General features: G+C 45.5%; 2 long non-coding RNA genes across 2 annotated transcripts in view; one reads left to right on the top strand and one right to left on the bottom strand.

The window, feature by feature from the left end:
• LOC148120663 (uncharacterized) overlaps positions 1-22,644 on the top strand; it is an 86,456-nt gene extending 63,812 nt beyond the window's left edge. The window contains exon 2 of the long non-coding RNA XR_015739109.1: positions 22,339-22,644. This is a non-coding gene — a long non-coding RNA (uncharacterized LOC148120663). The remainder of the gene's footprint in view (positions 1-22,338) is intronic.
• On the bottom strand, positions 21,920-24,692 carry LOC148120662 (uncharacterized). Its single transcript, XR_015739108.1, has 2 exons — positions 23,393-24,692; positions 21,920-22,519 (listed from the first exon to the last, which is right to left on the bottom strand). It is a non-coding gene; the product is annotated as an uncharacterized LOC148120662 (long non-coding RNA).
• Between the last annotated feature and the right edge of the window lie 691 nt (positions 24,693-25,383).

Here is a 25,383-nt window from a genome sequence, read left to right as displayed (position 1 = left end):
TTCCAAAGGACGCAGGTTCAATTCCCACCTCCCATACAGCAGCTCCTAACTGTCTATAACTCCACTTCCAGGGAACCCAGCACTCTCACACAGACATACAAACAGGCAAAACACCAATGCACATTAAAAAACAAAATCGCGTGCAGGGCTCCATGGTTAAGAGCTCTGGCTGCTCCTGCGAGAACCCAGATTCAGTTCCCAGCACCCTCATGGTGGCTCACAACCTTCTATAACTATGGTTCCAGGGGATCTCACCCCCTTTTCTTGGCCTTCTCAAGTACCGGGAATGAATGTGATGTACATATATGCAGGAAAGCAAAACACCCGTATACACAAAATAAAAAATAATAGTTTTTTTAGAGTCATATGTACTTACAGTTTAGGTAAATTTATAGTTATAGCTTAAAACTTATAAAGATCAAAACAGCAAATAGCAAAAAAAGTTATCATTTTTCTAAATGCTAATGAGTCGCTTCAACAATATAAAAGATTCGAACTATAAAGAGGTAAAATTACGGAGTAATAAAAAAATTTTTACCTAAATATTGATGCAAGCTTCTAATATTAAAACTTCTCTCTTATGATTTGTTTCTCAAGAGTTTTTCCTATGAGCTCAACAATCTCTTCTAAACCCCACTGAAGTTGTTTGAAATATAGTTCTCTCAAATGTGAGGTGTTTGGACGATGACATTCGTCACCCCCTTGTTTTCAAGGGTTGACGGAGCTGATCTGGCTGGGTAGGAAGATGTTCTCCATGGCCATTCTGTGTGTGTTCTTCTGAAATCACTGATCTCTGTCAGTGACTCCCTCCCCCTAAAAAGGAAGACCGTGATTCAGCTAGGTGTGTAGAAGAAGCTACCATGACTAGAACCTCTCAGACGAGCTTTCAAGGTAACAGTTTTCTTCATTTTCTAAATGGCAAAGGTGGCCTTGCAAATAAAGAAATCTAATCGGGGAGCAAGCTCATGAGGAAGGCACGGATACCAGAGTGGAGACAATTAAACTTACCCACGGGAAAGGCAGCGAAGATGGGAAAGGAGGACCAGGATAGGACTCCGGTGTGTGAGGTTTTTTGGGACTGTGTATCTTCATTGTCGACTTGACTTTATTTAGAATCACCATGGAAACGCACTTCTGAGCATGTCTATGATTCCCAAAAAGGTTGAACTGTGGAGGGAAGACATACCACGAGTGTGAGCAGCACCATTCCATGGGCTAGGATTGTGGACTAACTATAAAGAGAAAGGCGAGCTGCGCTGCAGCGCTCATCTCTCTGTTTCCTATCTGCAGGTGCCACGTGATTCGCTGTGCGTGCTCCCACTAATGCGTCTCGCTGCCGCCTTCCTGCCGGGATGCACTGCACCCTTAAACTGGAGCCCAAATAAATTCTTTCGTAATTTGCTTTGTCAGGTATTTTGGCATTGCAGCCTTGAAGAGTAACTAACGCAATCCCCCAGTAAGTGTTTGAGCCTTTTCACACTATCCAAAGGGCCGTGTGTTTCCACGGAGTGGAAATCTTGGAGTGTTTCCGGGATTAAGCATCTTCAGCCTCCTCCAGGAGAACAGGATGGCTGCGCTCTCGGCAGGCCTTCGCTGTCTAGGGACGTATGGCCTCTTCTTTTTATCCTGTTGAAACTTAACAGAGAACTTGGATCTCTCATGGCTAGTTAACGAAAATTTAAACGGCAGCTTCTCTTCTGCTTAAAGGAGTTGGGGAAGGAAACTGGAAACGGAGAAAAAAAAGACAGAATCTGAAGTGTTACCAAAGTAACTTCTGGGACACGAAGAACTTCTGGCATCCTGCCCTCTATGCCAGCCACCCCACACATTCTTTCTCAGGAATTACTTGTGGAGCACCTACTTCGTGCAATGGATAAGTCCCTGAAAATTCAGTAGCAAGTAACACAGACAGAAATACATCTGCCCCCAAGAAACTGACACTCCATTTTTTAAAGTAACTGAATATATAACATGCTACACAGCAGTTGGGTCCAGTGAAGCACACCTGTATTCTTATTACTTAAGAAGCTAAGATAAAAGGACCACAATTCAAGGCCTGCATAAGCAACTTATGGAGACCTATCTCGAAACTTACTTGGAAAAGGTGGAGGGAATGAGCATGAATGTAGCAACCCCTAGCTCTGCCTCCCCCGCCCCACCTCCGCTACCCAAGGAAAGATAAAAGAAACATACTAGATAGTACTGGGGGAGGGGAGGAGGAAACGTAAAATGGGGCAAAGGTATGAAATGTGATAATGGGTTGAACTATTAGCATCTCTAGGAAAGAAGCTGTGGATCTGGAGCCGAAGACTTGGGAGAGAACACCAGCTCACACTCAGACTTTCTCAAAAGCCCCTGAGCCCTAAATCTTAACTGCGCAGTTTCACAGAGGACTGAAAGCCCCCGAGGAAGCAAGACTGCAGTAAAGGTTGCGTAGCCTGCTTCAGCCGAATGGAGTACACTCTGGGCAGCTATAGGTTCAGAACCCAGACTGCCTTGGACTCTGGTCTTTTTTCATTGCCCTGTATCCTTAACCTCTTTAGCTGACCTAACGTCCTCTTCACTTTAAGATAATAACTCTTGGGATGTAGGGCTAAGCTGGACTCACCTAGCATCCTCAACCCTAAATGAGAGAGTCAACTCCCTTCTCTGAGACTTACATACATGTAAACTTTCCTATAACACAAATCGTCTAGCATAACTCTAATTCCCATTCACTCATATTTGACTCAGAACAAACTGTTCCAAAGTCAATGCCTTTCAATGCTCATTCTTTATTTTGCGGGTTTGAGCAAATCACCCAAGTTTTCTGTTTTGAATGTTACTTTGAAATGAGAATGACTACACTTAACTTGTAGAAAATTAATGACGCAATCCAAAAGAACTCACTAGCCACTAAGCTTTAAAGATTCTCTTGAAAAAAAAAATCCTTTCTGCCCTTTGACTTCAACACTGAAATGAAACTGAGGATGCTAGACTACCTCACTGGCTTGTGGTGAGAACTAGATGAGACCCAACACAGAGCTCCTCATGGAAGGAGCAAAGGTGTGATTTTTGCTCTGTTGTCATAGCTACTAGGTACTGCTGTTACTTTCTTAAGAATTGCAGCAGCAGCCTCACTGGGGAAATAGCCATTGGTACAAGATGGTATGACCCCGAAGACATGAGCAGCTAACTAATCTTAGTATAAAAGAAGGAGAGGCAAGTAAAATCCTCTGCACTTGGGACTTGGGATGTAGCTCGGTTGGTAGAATGTTACTCTATTATCCACAAAGGCATAGGTTCAATGCCCAGGGATGCATAAACCAGGAGACGCAGGTAAGAGGATCAGATATGCAAGGTCATCTTCAGCTACATAGCAAACCTAGGACTAGCTTGGGCTTCATAAGACCCTATCTATCTGAAAAGAAGGAGGAAGTGGCGGGGGGGAGAGGAGCAGAAGTAAAGAGGGAATAAAGAGGACAAAGAGGTGAAGGGAGGGGAGGGGAGGGGAGGGAAGGGGAGGGGAGGGGAGGGGAGGGGAGGGGAGGGGAGGAGAGGAGAGGGGAGGGGAGGGGAGGGGAGGAGACCTCAGCAGCAAAGAGCGCAGTAGCACTGAGGAGAAAGGCAAGTGGGGGGAAAACGCGGGAGGAGTGGCTGTACATGGGGATTTTACAGGGTGAGGGAATTGTGGTTATTCTCTGAGGACAAGCCAGTGGAGAAACAGCTAGAAAAGAAGGATCCATGAAATTAAATTTGCTTAGTAGCAACATGAATGCTTGCCTGGTCACATCTCCAAAATCTTTAGCAGACAATTACACCCCTAAGGGTTTTATGATTCCTTCATGCAAATTTGGGGAAGAGTTTGATGAGCCACAAGTGACCAGGAAAATATAAATTCCATGAGAATTTGGAGAAATCTTACAGGACATGGACACGGTAGGAAGGGAGGGAGGAGGGAAAGAGGGAGAAAACACAGAGTTGATGGAGGGAGAAAGAGAGAAAGAGACTGTGTGTGTGTGTGTGTGTGGACAGGGGAAGGGCTTAGGTTCATAGCAGAGCTTAAAGCTCATACAATACTGAGGCCTGGGTAAGCAGTCTGTGTGAGTCCATTATTCTACAGCCAAAGCAAAGTGGTGAACCAAGGTGTACAAGTCAGTCAGAAAAGGAAGATGGTGCGCAGCTCTTAACTTGTGGATGCGATGTTACAGACCTGCATCTCACCCAGAAGACGAACTGATTCACCTTCAACTCTATCCCAGTAACAGTAAGAACCAAAACAGCCCTCATCGCCAGATGTGGCTCGAACCCTCCTAGCACCGGGTTCTACGTCTTTTTTAGGTCCCAAGAATGGGAAGAAACAGCTGTGCAATCTAAAAGGCGTCAGCTGCCAGGACCCTCCATTCTTTGAGAGACTTAAAATTCTGAGTACTGTGACTAGGGTTGGCAAGATGGCTCACTGGGTACAGTATCTGTAGCCGACCTTGACAGCCTGCGTTTGATCCTTAGGATCCACATGGTGGAAGCAGAGAACTGACTCTCACAGGTTATCTCCTGATCCCCACAAGTTTCCAGGAGGTAATAAAGCTCACTGCCTATCTTTGCTCAAGTTCAACCATGGGCTGAAACCTCTAAAACCATTTAATACCTATGGAAATAAAAGTAGAATCACTTACAAACCTCCTTTCAAGTTGCTTGTGTCCGTTATCTAGTCAAACCAGCAGAAAAGTAACCCATGAACACATAAAAGTGAGTAGAATATAAAGTATACAAAAAAGAAAGTTGTTAACACAGAATCATTTTAAGGTGACTAATGTGTGGCAGGCAATATCGAAAAGCGTGAATACAGTTAAAGTGGGCAGGTGGGGAGCCACACGAAATGAAATCAGAAGGATAATTTGGAACTGGATTGTGGTAGACCTCAGACATCTTCATAAGGAATCTGAAATTTGTTTGCAGGCAAACAATGAAGAGTTAGGAGACAACACGGAACACACCAATGAGCTTCCTTAGAGAGATTTAAGGAAAGCAAGCTTTCACGACTGTGTATTTCTTTTCAACCTTAAGTATCAGGTAAAGTATGAGATAAGGTTTGTTAGTCTTTTTAAATCAAAGGTAATATATAGTCCTTGGGTCCCTGGTTAATTCTTTTCTTGAAGATGGAAACCTGGGATGGGGTAGAGGCATGGGAAGAGATCGAAAAGACAAAAGTCCTGTTGGCAGCTAGATCCAGAGTTTAGCTTCATTTCTTCAGAGCTGCAGGATGATACGCCTTGTTGGTATCAACTATTGTTTTCTATAGCTTTTGACTGTAGGCGCAACCCCCAGTCCATCTGTAGCCTCTAGTCTCCGGGAAAAAAAAAAAAAGAGCAGAAAGAACAGCAGAACAGCACCCAATTTTCTGATAGAAAAAAAGTCCATTACAAGGCTGGCTGTCCCTGAATTATCTCAATGGGCATCATGTCAAATCTCTTCATTCTCTTTAGTAGACTACACTTGGGCTAGACAACTCATGAAACTGCACGCCCATGCCCCATCCATCAGTCACCTGATAATGTTACCAGCTGCAGTGACTGACTACATAATATTCATATAAAACCTCAGCCTCTTGGGAGATAAGAAATCATGTAGTCACATTAACAATGTTTCCTACTAAAAATGCCTCAGCCTGAGATTGTGAAAGAACAAGAGGTTTAAATTGTTTCTGGAAATAGCTACTGCTATATGCATAAATATATATATATATATATATATATATATATATATATGTATCTTAAGTATATTTTTTAATTAAAATACTTTCCCCGATCAACTGAATGTTTAGAGCTGGGTGATTAAGTTGAAAGACAAAGGAAGTTTATCATATAACATAAACTATGTCTTCCATGGGATGACTTTAAAGAAAAATTCTGAATTAGTAGTAGGACAAGCAAGTACTGTTCTTGCCATCTTGCAAAGAAGTCACTGCCCATTCCACAGCTCACAGGAAAATACCCAATTATCCTGACTGTCTTTCTGTTTTTCTCAAAAGAAACAGAATTTGTAACTGAGCCTACTTGGCTCCAGTCTGCTACAGTATAAGTGGTAATAGTATTACTAATGGGAATAGCGAAGATGGTGACGATGCTGATAGCGATGGTGTTGATGATGGTGAGCAATTAGGATGCTGATCACACTTTAGATGCACCACTGCCATCTTCTATGGATAGAAAGAGACAGAGAACCCCAAGTATGAATGGAATGGGAAGCACTCCAGGAGAGGAAGGAAAGATACATAGAGTTAAGGAGTCGGTATCAGGCAGAGGTCAGAGATTGGTCCTCTTGTCCCCCAACTATTCTTGTCTCTCCAGGAACGAGTAAACCCACTCCATTAGCCTTTTACATTTTGATTTAATCTTTCTCACTCCTCTGGTGTGGGAACGATACCCTGACAATGAATTCTTCTCATCATATCCATGGAACTTACATGGATGTTGAAAGCAAATGAAAACAAGTCTCCCCCAGTGGCGAAGCTTGAACTCCATGAGGAGCCCCGGCAGTAGGACCAGGATCTGTCATTGGTGCATGAGCTGCCTTGTTAGAGCCCATTCCCTATGGTGGGATGCCATGCTCAGCCTTAATGAAGCAGGAAGGGGCTTGATCCTGCCCCAAACTTAATGTGCCAGGCTTTGTTGACTCCCAATTGGAGCCCATACCCCATTGGGAGGAATAGATAGAAAGTAGATTAGGAGAGGAGGAACGGGAGGAGGGGTGGGACAGAGAACTGTGGTTGGAATGTAAAACGAAATTTAAAAAATAAATTAATTAGAAGAAAAAAGTCTCCCCCTAGCAAAAAAAAACTGTTGGCACCCTTTAAAACAGGCTCCTCTGACTTTTTCTTTTCTATTTTTGCTGTTTTGTTTTTGTGTTTTGAGGTTTGGTTTTGGTTTTGGTGGCAGCAAAGGCTGTGTCTATCTCAAGCTTCCCCTAACTCTCTGCAATCCATGTACATCCATCCCCAAAGGCCCCGGGGCCTCTGAGAAGCTGGTAGCAAATGGAACGAAAATGGAACAAATGATCCACAGCCCCAGAGCTTCGTTTCCAGAAGCATCTGGTGGCTCCTACCAGATCTCTGAGGCTGGAAATGACAGGAAGCAGTAAAGGCAGCTATGTGGTCCAAGGGAAAAAAAATAAAAAACCAAAAATAAAAAACTTACAGACCTGAATGTCTTGCCATTATTAAATTTCCCACTGGACCAGCGTCTCCAAAGTTTGCCAGGTTTTGCCTAACCTCCTCCACATTTAAAAGTCTCCGGAAAACCAGGAAGGCCTTTTAGGGGGAGATTCATTCATGTTTGGACTCAGGCAGACTTAGGAACCTATGATAGCACTGTCATTACCCTGCCCAGGCACACCACAGAGCAGCCAGAAAGCTCTCCCTCAATGGACACAGAATTTCCCCTGGAATTTACAGGGCAGAAACCTTAAACACATATCACCAGAAGAACCAGATTACATAATGTCTCCATCACCCTCCTGACAGCTACAATTATGAGTCAATCCTGGTTTAAATATGAAACCGGAAACTCCACATCCCCCCCCCCCCCCCCGACTATGTGGCAGGCTAAGTTAGAGCTCTCCCGGCCTGTCAGGTTGGAGATCTGAGCTGCTTCCACAGTCACTAATCTAGCAAGAGACCAAATGACCCAGTAATTAAAAGCAGTACTGCAGAGAGCCCCACTCCGGGCCAGATGTTGCAGAGCCCGGCTCCAGGCCAGATGTTCTCTTTGCTTAGCCATTATTCACAGAAGTAACAGAAATGCCCGCACCTCCCCCCACCCCAAACCCCTTTAAATTCTCCTTTTCTTTATCCTTTCCAGCTAATTTCCGGCTTCTGATCTTTCAATCCCACAAAATAAAGTAAAAATAAAAGCCCCATTACGAAAAGATGGCCTGTGATTGAACACGAGACTGTAAGTTGTAATGCACTCCGCAGTCTCCTCTTTGTACTTCTTAAAGCATTCCAGCGCCGGGGAGACATTAAGTTACCCTGGCAACCTCACATGACTAAGGCTCCAGAGAGCCCCACCTAGCTGCAGGGACTCATTTAAGTCAACAAGGGCCACCCCTACACTTAGTAGCCCAGAGACTAAGTAAATAGCACTGCTGGTGGGGGAGTGGGGTTATTTTAGGGACCAAAGACTGCTGAATGAGGCAGCCCCTCCCTCCCCCCCAACACAAGACAAATAAAACTCTCTATCCTACCCTTGAGAGAAGCCTCATTAAGGTCATGGGTCAGCTGGTAAATAAAGGAGAGGTCTCCTGGGCATTTTTCTAGCTAATGGTCAAATTACAAGGCTCTAAAAACAAAAGCTAATAATTCATACCTGCAAAAAAAAACCGGCAAGGCAACGTGTGCTCGAGCTACAATGGTCTTATCAGGTTGGGGAAGAATGTAGTTTGCATCTGTCTCCCAGTATTTAGAGTCTGGTCACCCACTATACTGTAGGCTGCCCCAGCTTTAGAACCTCAGAGGCCTGAAGGAGAGTTCTGGGACAAGGAGACTAAAGAAACAATCCTCTAATTAGTGGCCGTAAATAAATTGCCTTACAGTTTAGAGGAGTTTACTCCCTTTCGAGACAGAGTTTCCATGTGTCCCTGAACGGGCCTTAAACCTCATTACATAACTGAGGATAAAACCTTGAACCCACAATTCACTTATCAAGTGCTAAGATGGCTGGTGTGTGCCGCCCACCACACCTGGCAGGAACAGTCTACTCTTGCCTGTAGCAGTCTCCTTCGAATCATTAATATTTGCTAAAACCACTGCCTGCTCATGACCAAGCTGAAAGACAAAAAATACTGCTATAAACAAGAAGAAACAGGATTACTAGAGGATTTAGAGAAAACTCACCAGCTCTGCCCTGTGAGGGGCATTGTTCTCACGCTAGTGTGTGGCCTGCCTGCCAGCCCCGAGCCATCTCATCTGGGCGGCTCTAAGCTGTGTTGTTTGTGTCTATGTGGTTAAACAGAATGAAACAAGGGGGCAAAGAATCTCAGCTGTCAGGCCTGATGCCCATATGAAAGCAAAATGGCGACCAGATGACAGCCAAATGAAGCCCCAGGACGAGAGAGGAAGTTATTTCGCACAGCACTGTGCTTGTGTTTAAACTCTACCCTACTAAATGAGGAAACCATCAGGGCACCCCTTTAAAGTGGGCTTTCTGCTACCCATTGCTTGATCGGTGTATGAGACAGACAGACAGACAGACAATAGAAGAAGAGTTTGCATTTGCTTCCCAGGCCATCACTTGATGGTATCACTGCGTCATTGCCCAGGTATCCTTGAGGTAGGGCATCCTTTTCCAGTTCATGTTCATTTGCTTCATAACTGATTGTGTGTGTGTGTGTGTGTGTGTGTGTGTGTGTGTATAAAAATTCACATATTCCAGGCCTCAGGAAAAGCAAATAGAAGAACAAGACAAGCCCCAAGTAACAATCACCATGGAGACATACTGATGATTGGACATATGGAGCAGCATAGGAAGCAATGATGCTTGCTATGCACAGCCACTGCTCTGGCCATCCTGTTTCCATGGCATGCTTAGAGGATGAATGATGGACTGAACACACTCCTTATTGACATAAAACATGATTCACATTAGCCAGAACTAACCATCCCCAAAGTTGGAAAGAATGACTCCTTCACCTGAGTGCTCCCCACTCGTTTGGGTCATTTCAGGAAACACTTGAGACATGCCTGGGCTCTCAAAAATATTTCCTAACCTTCCCTTCAAACTTCTCAACATTTCCCTAGCCTTTAGTCCTCAGGACTAAAGATCCTCCTTGTCCTCCCTATTTCTTGTTTGGAATTATAAAGTTCAAATAGACAAACAAAACAAAAACAAAAACCCCAGAGCTTCCAGCTTCATTCATGCAGTCATTGAATATATCTGCTAAGCACTGACAGGCCTTGCGAAGGATCTCCCCGGAACACAGAATCTTTGCCCTCATTTCCAAAAACAAAACAAAACAATGGAATCATGAAAGCCAAGGCAGCACAAGCCTGTAAACCCCAGCACTTGGGAGGTGGAGGCAATCAGATCTGGAATACAGTATCATTTTTGACTACAGAGGGAATTCACGACCCTGTCTCAAAAGCATACAACAAATTGAGCCACAACAAAGGCACCATGTTCTCTAGGAAGCACCTGCGGGAGTACAGGCAGACTTTAACAACCAGTCCCGGGGAAAGGGGTATAACCAGAGAACGCAGTGAAATCTTTTTTCATGGGTGTTATGGGGCTCCGGTCTACACACTTGCCACGTGTGGATACGTAAGTGCCCACCTCTAATTTAGAAAGAATTTCGCAAGCACTCCCGTTTTTAGGGCGTCAGTCCTCTGACCTTAGGATTTTTCACTGTAACAGATGAAAACTGCTTTACCCCCGGAGCAGTTTTGTGAGCCCTCCACAGTCACCCACTTGTCTCCAGGGAGGAAGGAAGAAACTCAAGAGTCTCAAAATAGCCGCCCGGCCTTAGTCTTTCAACATGTACAGGTTACATCACTTCACGGGGCTGGCTGTGACATCACTTCTAGACCTGAACACAGCCCGCCACCCAACCGCTGAGAAAATGGAAAATGCTGAGCCATAGCCTCAGGACTTCCTTGTCTAGAGGCAATTTCTTGTCCCGCCCAAACCTGACAGCAGGGCAGGTGGGTGTAGAGCCCAGCAATGGAGCCTTTGAAAGCAAGAACCCAGACTCTGCAGGTCAGCTTACAACAGCTCCAAACTGGGTTCCACCCCGCCACACACCCCCACCCCCTGGTGACAAGCAATCTGTTTATGGGGACGCTTTTGTGAGGTTACAGAATCTCTGCATGAGAGGGAGCTGGTTCTGGCATGGTCTCTAGGTAACCCGCCACACCAAGGTGCACAAACACGGTAGGGCCGAGAAGGGGGGTAAAAAGAGAAGCTGGCCGACCCGGGCCCCCTCCCGGGCTGCCGTGAAACGCGCTTTAATTGCTTCAAAGAACCCTTCTCAATGGGGTTTCAGAGGCGCGGGAGCGGGTCCCCGGCGAGGGCTCCTTTCCGGCTGGCCAGCATTCCTGGGCGCTGCGAGGGGAGAGCCCGCGGCTCATTTCCATGCCTGTCGCATACTGCCTCCGTTGTGCCTGGCCGGGCCGCGAGGGGAGCGCGGCTGGCAGCGAACAAAGCCCCATTCATCCCCGAGGACGGCTTCCTCCCGGACCAGCCGTGGCCGCAGATGGGCTGGCTAGGGCATGCCATCCTTCCCCAGGCTGGGGAGCAGGGCCCCGCCCGCGCACAGAGTGCTGATGTAGGGCGCCCCCGGGCTGCGGTACCCAGGCCTCCGCGGCAGGGGAGAGGCTGGGCCGGGACTGGCAGACACTGAGGCTTTTCAGCCGGGAAATCCCGTGTCCTCGCCGGCTCCTTGAGAGCAAGGATGTCAGTTTCCACCGCCCTCTTCCCTACTCCAGCCCCCTGGGATGGTACGGTCCGTCTTCCCAGTTGTGAGGAGACTTTGTTTCTCCTCTGTGGCCTCTGCAGTCCCCACGAAAGGGGTCACTTCCTGACTTTTGTGTTTCTTCAATCCAGTGCCTTCAAAGTTCCTCCCCTCTGGTTGTGACTAAGTACATAATTGCGAGGCTTATCCATACGGTTTTCCAGAATTCAAACATCCCTCTGGGTTAAAGTCTGGAATTGGAGTTTCGCAATTACCATCGTTTGTTGTTGTTTGTTTCTCTCTCCACTGTACTACTCCTGGGGTGTGGGGGGAGGGCGGAGGGGGTGAGGCGGGTGTATGCGCAAAGAAAACGCAGTTCTGCAACCGTGTTTGCAGACTCCCAGAGCTTTTCCTTTACTCCCACATGTTAGACCAGACCAGAGAAAGCTACAGAACTCTAACGTTGACCAGAAGAAGCGAGTCTGGGTCACTTTTCCTTCACATCACACTGAAGAAGCCCCTCCAGGCTGGCTTCCGCAGCCCAAGAAAGAAACAGGTTCCAGACACATTCCTCCCCAGCGGATGCAACAGGGCATGGCAGGATCAAACAGCCACCAGACACAGGGGAGACTGGCCCCAATCTATCCATCTTACAGATAAGAAGCCGATAAGATCTGAGAAGGGAAAGGACTTGTTCACCTCAGGCGGAAGCTAGTTCTTGGTGGGGTGGGGGTGGGGGACGACACCCTCAAATAAAAATACAACGACCATTTTCTAAAAGAAAATCACCAAGAAAAATTGTTATTCACCAAGTAAATTTACTTTTCTGTTTGTGTCAAAAGAGGCCTCCCCGCCAGTGCGTGAGAATTGCTCCTGAGCTTCTTTTACTTCCTGTGTTTTGAACACCCCTGGCCTCTCGCCAAGAAGCCTTCTTTCCTCTCCTTCAAAATGTTCACGTGCAGATAGAGTGACTCTGTACTGGTTATTTCGGAAGATACTGGGGGTGGGGTTCTAAGTCCCCTACACACCTCCTCCCTCGTTCCTCACGGCAGACTCCGAATTAGATTCTAGAACTTTCCCCCATTTCATTGAAAAAGAAACCAAAGTTGTGAGAGACAGATTAACCTTTTCAAGATCACACATTGGTTTATTAGCCAAAGCTGACCTTCTGATCTCTTCCACACAGAGGCTTTCGCTTACTAAAAGACACTACACAGTCACAGGGCAACAAACTGTGGCAAAGGGAGGCTCTCCCCTTGCACCCCTGCTGCAGGAGAGGAGGTGGGTGGGGGAGGTCTCCGGCTACCTGGAGAGGAGAGTCCACTGAGGACTTGACAATTTACCCGGGAATGTTTCTTCCAGAATACAAAGTAGTGAGTTAATTGTCACTCCCTGAGCCACCTTAGCCTTCCAAGAAAAGCTCTGGAAATAATACTATCTTGGTTTTCTCTCAGGAAAAAAAAAAAAAAAAAAAAAAAAAAACTGGAATTCAAAGTTCAGACTTACGATTTCCAAGGTATGAGACTTTTGAAAAATTATTTAAACACTTTAATGGTGTCTCCTCCTCTATTAACCAGAGAAAATAAGCCCGTTTATCACACTGTGTTCTTGGCAGGGTTTAAACGAGCCGGTCCACATGAATGTTCAGCTCCGTGTTTTCTTCATATCAAGTCAGACAGACTACATTATGTTTAGTTTAAAACAAGATTTTCTTTATAACACAGTTACTGCCCGCCCCTGTACATATCCATCCTAAATTCGCTGAAAATTCGCTCTACACCGCGTCTCTTCACTGGTTCAGGAGTGATTGTCTCAAACCTTACCAGCCACCATAGCAGAAGGGACAGGAGAGCGTTGGAAAGTAATCACCTTGGTAACGAGTGGTCAGTCTGGAAATACCGGATGATATCATTCCTCCACAGTTCGTCATCACTAATACATGCTCCAGCTACTACCCCCAGGTATGATAAAGCCAGGGCTAGGACCTGTCATTCTGCTCTGTCCCTATTTCGGGGGACATCAAGGCTTAAGGTTAGGTCTGAAAATGCATTGAGATCAGCATTAATGACGACCATCAATTAACCCAGCTTTCTTTCCACAGGATAGAAAACAACAACTTTTTTTTTTTTACCTCCAATGTCACAGTTAGTCCATCACACTACACAGAAGGGTCTATCTCCTCCGGAGTCGGGTTATGGTGAAAATTCAACAATCGCTTCAGCTACAACAGGCAGCAGAAGGTCTGTTTCTCCATATTCCACCTTCCCATAAAAGAGCGTAGCGTGAGGTTTCTCTTCTGTACACTAAGACTGAGGATCGTGGTGGGAAGGACAGAAAACTTGGGAATAAACGCAAAGCCAAGTTCCGGATCAGGGAACTAAGACACCTGTTTGCTGGCCCTGCAGTCCTAGCGCTGGGAAGGTAGAGGGAGGATCTGGAGCTCAAGGCCAGCCCTAGTGAGTTCAAGGCCAGCCCAGGGCTCTAGAAGAACCCATTGTTCTCTAGTACCCTAAATCGAAGGAATCAAAGGACTCTCCAAAAGGAGCCATGGTGACAGAGAAGTCCTTTGGCGTCCTCCCTCCTCTGTGATCTGACCAGCTGTGTCTTGCAGAAGCGGTTCCACACAATCCCCTTGCCTTTGTTCTGGTGTTTGGAGTGCATCTGGAGTTCATTTGATGCGTGCTTTGCTCGTAACCTAACGTCCATTTCTCCTCTTCGGCTCATCTGTCTCCCTTCTCCACTTATCCAACACTGTTCTTTTGTGTGTGTGCCCGTTCCTGGGGTCTTGCTGTGATGGTTAGGATGTTGTTCTCTAGAGGTCCCTGCACTGGTCGTTGGATGGGAAGGATCGCAATGCTGAGTAGGCAGGCAGGGCTTGGTGTGTGTGTGGGGGGGGTGATGCGGTCCACCCTCATTGAAGGGTTAAGGCTGGTTGTGAAAGCTGGGTGGGGCCTCACAGAATTGCTTCTTGGGGAAGGAAAGTACTGAATGCGCAGGAGCTTGATCTTCCTTTCTTTTTTTTTTTAAATATTTATTTATTATGTATACAATATTCTGTCCATGTGTATGTCTGCAGGCCAGAAGAGGGCACCAGACCCCATTACAGATGGTTGTGAGCCACCATGTGGTTGCTGGGAATTGAACTCAGGATCTTTGGAAGAGCAGGCAATGCTCTTAACCACTGAGCCATCTCTCCAGCCCCTTGATCTTCCTTTCTTAAGGGCCCTCCTCTTCCTCCTCTGCTCCACTGTGCAAGTGTCAAGGGGTGGGAATGGGAGGGGCTGACAGAACTGGAGGCTGATAGTCTTCTGCTTGAACCTTCCACTTTTTTTTTTAACCACATTTTTTTTAAGAAGGTGGTCATATCAGGATCAGGAGTCTCGTAAACCTGTTTTTACTCATTAAGTACTCAAAACAGACTAAGACATTTAGGTATCTTGGACTTTTAGTCATTGTTAATAGCATACATATTTTCTTTTTTAAAATATATATTTATTTGTTTTGTATACAATATTCTATCTGCGTGTATGCCTGCAGGCCAGAAGAGGGCACCAGACCTCATTACAGATGGTTGTGAGCCACCATGTGGTTGCTGGGAATTGAACTCAGGACCTTTGGAAGAGCAGGCAATGCTCTTAACCTCTGAGCCATCTCTCCAGCCCCAATAGTGTACATACTTTCAAAAGCATAAATCCATAGCAGAGCATGAAATCTCCAGCTGCATATCTAGTTATCTCTCAAGGCTCCCTTCCCTTCCATTACTCAATTAAAGGGCAGACGTTTCGCCCCGGAAAAGCAGCTTGACTCATGGGAAGGCCAAACACAGGTAGCAACTCTTCCACAGAAACAACCTGATTACCTGGCATTGTCCGAACTCCCTGGGCCACAGGCTTCCCCAGGGCAACAGAAAACCAAATTCTTGAATAGCATTTCTCAAAAGGATAAATAAAACTTGTGATGTCCCCCAATGAGAAAATAGAACCCCAAAGTGTCTTGGTGGAAAATGACAGTGTCGGAGCACTTGGGGGCCGGTAAGTAAGAAGAGCAGGAACTACCCAAATCACATTAAAAAAAAAAAAAATCAGCCGAGAGAGACCATCTGAAGATATGGAGTGATGAGAAGCTGCTTTTCTCAATTATAATTTAAACGTTTAGAGTATGGCTCTATCAGTTATGGTCATCCATAAAAATAAATTTAAAAACCCAAATCTGGTGGTATAGGCCTGGAATTCCAGCTACTTGGGAGGCTGAGACAGGAGAATCACCAAGTTTAAGAACTTCCTGTGGTGCGACAGAGGTAGTTCAAGACTGGCTGGCTGACTTGGTGAGACCGGCTCAGAATTTAGGAGAAAGGTGGGTACGTAGCTCAGTGGAGAATGCTTGCCTCGTGGTATGAGGCTTTAGGTTCAAGCCATAGTACTAAAAACAAAACAAAACAAAAAAACCAAAAAAAAAAAACCAAAAAATGTGGGGGCGGGATGAATAGAAAGCCCACAGCTGAAGAGTTTGCCTTCCGGGAAAGACGTGTAGCAGCTGCCCTTGAAGAAGGCCCCCGTCCTAGCTACACTTTGAGCCAGCACCAGCTGCCTGGATGGAGAGGCCACATTTGGGCTCCCCAGGGTTTTCTTTTAGCTGCTTCCTCTGCTTGCAAAGTGGGAACCACCCAGGCGGCTAAGCAAACAATGGAATAGAGTGCATTACCTCCAGCCTGGACCGGGAGGCCCCCTGAAGGCTGAGACCTCCTGCAAAAGGGACTGAACTTGCAGGGAGGGGTGGGGGGTGGGGAGACGGACTTCAGAGCAAAAGGATTTCAGACCAAAAAACCGTTTAAAAGAAACAGGAAATGAGTCCCTTAAAGCCAAACCATGTGGAAAGACAGGCCACATCGTTTAAATAAAACAACAATACAAGTCTATATAAATGCCGTTAGTCCCACATTCCTGAAAGTCATTGGTCCAATGAGGAGTAATCTGTTTATTTAACAAACATCTCTTAAAAACCTGACTGTGGTCATCTTAAAGTTTTGAATTAAACACCATCTCAGCCCTCCTGGGACATCATACATTCTAATGAAAGAGATAGACATGGGGGGAAAAAAATCTATTAAATCTGGCATTGAAAAAAATAAAGGAAGCTGGAGGGAAAGAGAGAGAGAGAGAGAGAGAGAGAGAGAGAGAGAGGAGGGGGGAATCCACTAGATTTAGCAGTTGCAGCAAAAAAAAAAAAAAAAAAAAATCCCCAGGCTAGGAGATGACAGATAAGACCGCTAGTTGAAGAGATAAGGGAGGACACCAAAGAAAGGCTATTATCTTCTGAAACTCTGCCGAGAGGAACCAGGAGTGAAGGGGGTGGGGGGAGGAATTCAGCCCTGAGGCGTGTGGTTTCCCAGGTGAAAGGCCTGGACGCGCAGAGAGTGAGGAGTGCGGAAGAGCCACCGTGGAGACGCGAGATAGCGAGGGCTGGGGAGAGGAGGCTTCAGCACCACTCCTCACCGCTATCTTCCTCTCGGAATTCACTTCCTATCAACAAGCTGCCACAGGCTACTCCTCTCTAAGAGCCTGCTTCTCCCTGCGGTGTTGGAACAGAACCCAATAGCTGATCTTGTATAAATCTGGTGCTTTTTAAAACAATGATCGTTTAGAATTTGTAGATTTCTGTCAACCCCAAAGGCATCAGATTATGGTTTCATGCATCCTTTACGTCTCTTCCTTTCTTCACAATTATTCTAGGAAACATGACCTAAAAGTGTCAAACCCAAGAAATACAGATGCCCTGCCAATCACTGGAGTTGGAGAAATGGGTTTTCCTTTTTTTTTTTTAATAAAGCAGTTTTGGGTTGATTTATGTGATTGTTGTGTTTGTTCTCAGGGTCTCCCTCACCCCGATGGGTATGTAGCTCAATGGGAGAATGCTTTGCTTGCCTAGCGGTTGGGAGGGTTTTGGATCCATCCTTAGCCCAACAGTGGTTGGCCGAGAAATCACTAGGTAGTCTTGGCTGATTTGGAATTCCTGGCAATCCTTCTGCCTCCACTGAGTGCTAGGACTATAGGTGTGGGCCACCATGCCCAACACAAAAGATTTTAGTTTTCAATTATATTTCCTTTTAATCCATTCAAAGTTGTCTGTTTTTATCGAAACTCATTATTTTATCACATATAAATCTGCTCACAAAACATGGGGAAGTTAAACAGGATGAAAAAAATTTTAATGGCAATACATTTTTCATTTTTTTACATTTTATTCTTTTTCTTCAGTGTATCAAAATGAATGCCAGTTTTCTAAAACATATTTGAATAGAAAGGACAACAATGAAATCAAATAACTCTTTGCAATAAATTTTTTTAAACCTTCAAGTATAAAACATTCTACAATATTCTAGAGGTAAGGGAAAATAACAAGAAGCAGGGTCAAGATAACTTGAGAAGAAGATCTGATCATGCACATGCTTAATTTTCTAATAATAATGTTCCAAATAGGAATACTCGATGCTGCTGAACATGAGGTACTGCTGCTATGTGAGAGCCAGCTTATGATATGTACCTATGTGTGCTACATGTACATATGTGTGCTACATGAGAGCTAGCTTATGTTATGTACCTATGTGTTTTCAAGCAAGACCAGAGGCCAGAACAGAACAGATAACTGTGAGACTGGAGAAACTGGAGGGGATGCAAATCTAAAAATGCCAATGTGGTTTGTTTTTGTTTTTGTTTTGCTTTGTTTTTTTTTTTTTTTTTTTTTTTGAGACAGGGTTTCTCTGCATAGCCCTGGCTGTCCTGGAATTTACTCTGCAGATCAGACTGATCTCAAACTCACAGAGATGGCTCTGTTTCTGCCTCCCGAGTGCTGGGATCAAAGGTGTGAGCCACCAACACATGGCTGCCAATGTGTTTTAATGTTCAGGCCATAACTGTATTTTGGTTAGGAATACAAATATTCCTAGGAAATTAAATATTGCCAGAAAAGTAAATACTGCTTTTCCCTTTAATGGTCAAACTGCTTTAAGAACAATTCATCAGTTTGAGCTTCAAGTACACGATTTTGAAAATAATTTAGCTAAATTTTCTCTACCTAGTTCCTTCTTCCAGTATTAGTAAGAAATTATCTGGAATCAAGTTTGTGGAGCCAGAGAGGGGCAGGATTGATGAAAACCACCCAGGAGTTACTTACTGTGCAAAGAATGAATGTTCTTATAAGGTTAATAGCAACCCCAATATTTACTCTTTTTAAATTTGACCCTTTTGTTTTAGCTTTTCTTCCTTTATCTTTCTTTTTTTTAAAAAAATGTGTGTGTGTGTGTGTGTGTGTGTGTGTGTGTGTGTATTCAAGTATGGATGTGCCTTTTTTGAAATAGAATATTCCTGAATAGAAGAGGCCTACCATAGAGAAACTATCAACCCTGTCATTTCTGAAAATGTTTTTAAAAAGTATATGTAAAGGATTTATTCAGATTGATCATAATATAAGAAAAGTAGAGATATTTCTCGATATACCACTAATCACCAAGTTGATATGCTTGTCAGCTCCTCCTGCCGCCCTGATAAGCCTTTCCAGTTCTCAAATCCTGTGAGTTTGCCTTTCTATTAAGAAAAGACACTGAGCTAACTAACCATATTATTGTAATAAGTGCATTATGTTACTAATTAAGGACTTCAAAGAGGTTTAGGAAACTTGCATTCAAAGCAGGCATAAGAAAAAGATAGCGCTCTTCCTGTGTGAGCCTGTGGGTTCTCAACACAGTGAGAAGTAGCAGTCTGTGACGTAAGAAGTCCTCTGGGAATACCTATCAAATCCCATGGAAGCTGCTCAGAGCTACCTGTGACTCAGCACTCACACCTAAACCAACGGCAGCTCGTGAGCTGAAGACTCTAAGCATCCTCAGAGGTGGTAAGAAACACTTGCAGATGTTGTCGCTTGCAAGGCATCTTTCTGGACACTCTGCAGGACTCAAAGGCAGAGAAAATGCCCTTCTAATTTCCTAAACCACTCTTACATCCAGAGTCTGGATAAAAAAATAGAAGACAAAAAGCCAAGATATGGAAAAGACCCTTTTTATGGAAAGGAAATAGGGAGGAGGTGGTAAGCGGTAGGGACAAATGTCATCTGCTAATGGAAATACAAACTTGAATGTAGCCATGGAAACTAAGTGTAAAGTATCACCAGAGATATCATAGGAGATAAACATTGTAATTTGACAAAATCAAGTGGTATCTCTACAGATCAACCCAAGAAAGCCATAATCCCAAGAAAAGAATGTCAATCTACCTGCCAATATAGTAATATTCTTAGCCCCTGCCATTTCCCCCAACCAAAAAAAAAATGAATTTTACTCCATTTGGTTCTAGTTATCACAAAATTGGACTCAGAGGTAGACCATACCTCTTATAAAGCTGCTAAGAGGAGACGTTACTCTCTAAATTCTCCGTGGTGCCACTGGGCTAAAGGCCTCCAGAAGATGTCACTGGGTGATCTGAATGTCAAGATCTGGTGATTTAGGGGCTGGGATTTCCTTAAGTTGAGTTAAGTATCTAGCTTAGAAACCCAGAGAATATCACTGTGTTATGTCACTTGGACAAAAACTAAAGTCAGCTAAGAGAAGGGAACCGCAGTTGAGAAAATGCCTCTGTAAGATCGGGCTGTAAGGCTCTGGTACCAATAAAATACATGGTTAAAATAAAATCATACAAAAGTGTGTTGATTGTTTGAGGTGAAAGTAAAAGAAAGCCTGCTGAATCGTTGGGCAAATTGGGAAATCATTTTGAATAAATGGATCACATCATTACACAGAAGAAAAGATTGGGCTGTAGGCAAGCTTGTAAAGCCTTCTCTTAATTAGCGATGGATGGGGGAGGGCCCAGCCCATTGTGGGTGGTGCCATCCCTGGGCTGGTGGTCCTAGGTTCTATAAGAAGCAGGTTGAGCAAGTCATGAGGAGCAAGACAATAAGCAGCGTTCCTCTACAGACTCTGTATCCTGCCTCCAGGTTCCTGCGCTGTTTGAGTTTCTGTCCTGACCTCCTTCATTGGTGAAGAGTGATTTGGAAGTGGAGGCCAAATAAATTCTTTTCCTCCCCAACTTTCTTTCTGTGTTTGTTTGTTTTTTCAAGACAGAGTTTCTCTATGTACCTTTGGAGCCTGCTCTGGTACTCTCTCTGCACACCAGGCTGGCCTTGAACACAGAGAAATCTGCCTGCCTCTGCCTCCCCAGTGTGGGATTAAAGGCGTGTGTTAGTTAACACTGCCTTGTCCCGCGCTCGGCCTCGCCGGCAAGAACGACGCGGGACACTTAGGATTCTTCTGCAGTAAAGCTTTATGCGTCTTGAGAGGGAGAGCATAAGCTTACATGGCGGAGACCCCGAATGAGGGGAACCCAGCCCTTATAAAGGAAACAGTCCTCGCTTCTGACGTGTCACTCTTGGATTGGTCCACTGCCCATTATCCCAGATGATGCCTCGGGAGTAGGCAGGGACGCAGCGGTAGAGAGTTACCAAGCACGTGCGCTGGGATTAAAGGCGTGTGCTGCATCACCTTGAACTCACAGAGATCTGCCTGTCTCTGCTTCCCAGGCATTGGGACCAAAGGCGTATACTACCACGCCTTGAGGTCACAGAGGTCAATCTGCCTCTGCCGCCCAGGCATCAGGACTAAAGGCGTGTACTGCCACACCTTGGGGTCACAGAGATCAATCTCTACCTTTGTTCCTAGAAGCAATGGAGAATGTGGTCCGGCCCTCCACACTGCCTGGCTCTCAATTTGCTTTCGGATCATGGTGTTTTGTTAAAACAATAATTGCCCTAACTAAGACAGTCATTTTTACTGAAATGCAGAAACCATTAGGTTTTGAACACTAAATATATATGTCATTAATATGTCTAGTACATTGAAGCTTTCTCTGAGAAAGCGAGCCAGCATGATTCAGAAGAGGTGTGTACTCCCTGAAAGGACTTTGCTCACCTGGCTCACTGAAAACAAAGCAACATTATAACATTATGAAGATTGATGATAACCACTCTTTTTAAAAAGTATTTTTTATAATTTATTTAACTTTATTTTGTGTACATTGGTGTGAAGGTGTCAGATCCCCTGGAACTGGAGTTACAGACAGTTGTGAGCTGCCATGTGGGTGCTGGGAATTGAACTCTGGGTCCTCTGGAAGAGCAGTCAGTGTTCTTAACCACTGAGTGGTCTCTCCAGCCTGATGATAATGACTCTTTTTCTTAGATGATCAGAATACATATCAAGTCTCAACTACTTACCACCAGGAAGCAGTCCTAAGGTTTGCAGGAAAGCAATTGAGCAAGCATTGCTACACTCTATCCCAGGAGCCAAGTACAGCCTCTTGTTGCTGTAGAATAATCCTTCTGTACACTATGTGAATATGTCACTATGATTGGCTTAATAGGCAAGCTGACTGGCCAATAGCTGAACAGGAAAAAGTTAGGCAGGTTGCGGGGGGCCATCCTGTCCCGCAGGAATGAACGCCACCAAAAACGAGAATTCCTTCTCTGGTCACATCTTTATTTGGAGCATTCCCTTGAGGAAAATTGGGGGAAGGGAAGATAGAGCAGGGACGAGAGAAAGCTTAGAGAGAGAGCGTTGGGCCCCGAGGCAGCTGCTTTTAAACGGTGGAGCAGCTTGAACGCTGTCCTGATTGGTTAATGCCATTCTGCTGGTCTGAGCATGTGCAGGCAAGGGTGCAGGCAGGGTTGCTCAGCCCCACGTGGCTACCTCCAAACTGCAGGACCACCTGTGCCTCCAGGTGGCTCCCAACATCTCCCCCTAATTATTGTCTTTAAGAGCAATAAGGCAAAACTATTTTCCAATCTGGTCCCCACCTAGACGCAGCATGCCAAGGATATCTCTGCTCCCACCCATTCCTAAGGAAGGAAAAGGCAAAATAGAGTAAGAGATAAGAGGTTGCACAGGGTGTTGCTCAAGTCGATGGTGTGAAACAGCTGCTCTTGGCACTGCCCAGAAGGTCATCTCTGCTGTCTCCGCACGAATCTTCCACAGCAGGACACTCAGCATCCACTGGGTCATCTTTCTTCTTTACTTCTCTCGTCAGTCTTGCTGGCATCCAGATGTATGTCAGCATTCCTAGAAAAACATAAACAAAACTCTCCTCCCAAATTAACATTTAAGAGTATTAAAAACTCTCAGTGTAAAAATTCAGCACAATCAGTACTGGAAGTAGGCTGGTTTTGAACTTAGAGATCTGCAGGTCTCTGCTTCAAAAAGCAAATCTTGTTTGCCTGTACCAGCAAAATTTTGAATTAAAAATTAAGTGTATAGAATGCAAGAGAAATCCTTTCTCTGGGGGAAGCTGTCACTGGTAGTGTAGTCCCCCTCTATTGTTTAAAAACCAAAGCAGTTGTCACTGGGAATTGAACTTAGGACCTTTGGAAGAGCAGTCAGTGCTCTTAACCTCTGAGCCATCTCTCCAGCTCCCTATTCAGATGGAAAAACCTCTAGGTAGCATTATCTTATTCCACCCGTTGCCTCAGGCAAAAGGTAATGGTAACCAGGTTGACGCGCCTTTATTATGATAATTAGGACCAGTTCTTTGAGGGAGAATGGGCGTAGACCATCGATCTGGCTACTTCCTGCTGACGAAGGGACGTTGTTTAGGGGATAAATGTTTTTATCTGACTGAATTTTTGGCGACAAATGTTTTTATCTGACTGAATTCTTGGCGACCTTGGCTGAGGGCGGCAGCAGCGGACGGCGGCGGCTCCGCCTCTGAGGCGCGGCCCACCGTGGCGCGCTCCGCATGGCCCAAAGGCATGGCTCCGCCCCGGGCCGTGCGCGGGCTCGCCGGTTATCCCGTAACTGCGAACTGTACCTCAGCCTCACCTCAGGCATTGAATTCGCACCGCCAAGCTCCGGCGAGGGGGGGCATCCGCCCACCCGTGGGGGGGCTTCTCCTGCCCGGTCCGCCTGCGCGCAGAGCCCCGTTCTCTGGGAACTCACCTCCCGGCTCGCCCATGTTGCTATGGAAACACAGTTTTTCCGCAGAGCCGATTCAGCTCCTCTCTGCCTTCTATGGCGCCGCTGCTCACCATGCAGCTTCCGCCTCAGTCAGGCGAGTCCGCTCAGGTGTTGAAAAAGTCCTCCAAAAACCATAGCCCCGCCAGAAGGCCGGGACATATAGCCTCTGATGTCACACGGACTTTAGCCCGCCCGTCGCCATGGCAACCTGGCTGTTCGTAGGCCTCCGGCAAACTCCCCGCCAGCAACTGGTTAGCATGGCCACGCCTACAGGTGTGCACCACCGTGCCTGGCCCACTTCCGTGTTTTTAATCAGGCATTACCGCTCAAAGGCGGCCGGCTGCCGCCAGCACTCTCAGCACGATCAAGCAGCTTGTCTTTCTCAGTCAAAAATTAAAGTTTTTTGTACGTGAGAGCCAGAGACTGAGCTCTCTTATCAAAATTAGGCGAAAATCACCTCCAAAAGCTCTGTGGCTCTTTAAGAATAGGGAAGGCAGTGATCAAGCTCGCCTCCCTACGAGACTGTTGCCTCCAGTCTCTAACAGCGAGTACGCAGGTGGACGGAAAGGGAGCGGAAGCCGCGGTCTCCCGTACCCCATCGTCCTCAAAGTCCCGCCTTAGTTACCTCGCCTTTTTTGCTGCTGTTTTTATTTACATTCCTCCTGCACTGAACTTAAGGGATTTTTCTTCCCCGTTGCTTTCTGTACCTTCTTTCAGATACCTTAACTTTGATTTTTTTTTTTTTTGTATTTTCTTTTCTATTTAGGCCTATCCTTTGAAATTCTTTTCCCTCCCCTTTCTGGAGGAATTTAACCGACGTCACTCACCGCTCCACGTGTTCAGAGTTCTGAAATTCAAGGCTCTCTGTGCTGGTGTCTGATTTCAGCTTTTTCTTCCGGGCTTTCAGGGTCCCCCGGCGTAGTTGTCAGGGTCCCTCAGCGTCCGGGGTTTCGAGCACCAGTTGCGGGGGGCCATCCTGTCCCGCAGGAATGAACGCCACCAAAAACGAGAATTCCTTCTCTGGTCACATCTTTATTTGGAGCATTCCCTTGAGGAAAATTGGGGGAAGGGAAGATAGAGCAGGGACGAGAGAAAGCTTAGAGAGAGAGCGTTGGGCCCCGAGGCAGCTGCTTTTAAACGGTGGAGCAGCTTGAACGCTGTCCTGATTGGTTAATGCCATTCTGCTGGTCTGAGCATGTGCAGGCAAGGGTGCAGGCAGGGTTGCTCAGCCCCACGTGGCTACCTCCAAACTGCAGGACCACCTGTGCCTCCAGGTGGCTCCCAACAGCAGGTTAACCAAACTGAGAATGATGGGATGAGGAAAAGTGAAGTCAGAGAAGTCACCAGTCAAATGCAGAGAGGAGAGGGAGCAAGAGATGAACATGCCATGCTAATGAAGGTACTACCATATGACAGAGTGTAAATACAGAAAATGGATTAATTTAAATGTAAGAGTTAGCTAGTCATAAGCCTGAGCTATTGGCTGAACATTTGTAATTAACATAAGCCTCAGTGTGTTTATTTGAGAGCTGCTGGACAGAAAAACCCTGCCTATATCTTATTTTTGTAAATAAAGCTTTATTGGAACCCCACCACACTCATTCATTCACTTATGGAATGCTTACGGCTGTTTTTGTGCCACCATGACAAATTTGGGATTCTACAAGAGTGACCAAATGGCTTGCCAAACCTTCAACATTTACTACGTGGTGGACATTGGTCTAACTTGGGCTACAAAGGCTTAGATCTATTTGCAATGTTAAATAAACAATAGCATAATCTTTATAGCCAATGACTTAAAAGAATATCTGTAGCTTTATACTCTGCCCCTCCCCTTGTAAAAAAAAATTAATGATTTAATGAAGAGTTTCTAAAACTCCCCAGGTGTTTGTTGGTGTCCGTTATGGGACGACGTGGTGACTCCCATCTATCACACTCAGAAAATGTCTCCGGATCCTCCCTTTAATAGCTTA

This window comes from Myodes glareolus, chromosome 10, assembly GCF_982192425.1.
Source record: "Myodes glareolus chromosome 10, mMyoGla1.1, whole genome shotgun sequence".
Lineage (NCBI taxonomy): Eukaryota > Metazoa > Chordata > Mammalia > Rodentia > Cricetidae > Myodes > Myodes glareolus.
This window is presented reverse-complemented; position numbering and strand designations above follow the sequence as displayed.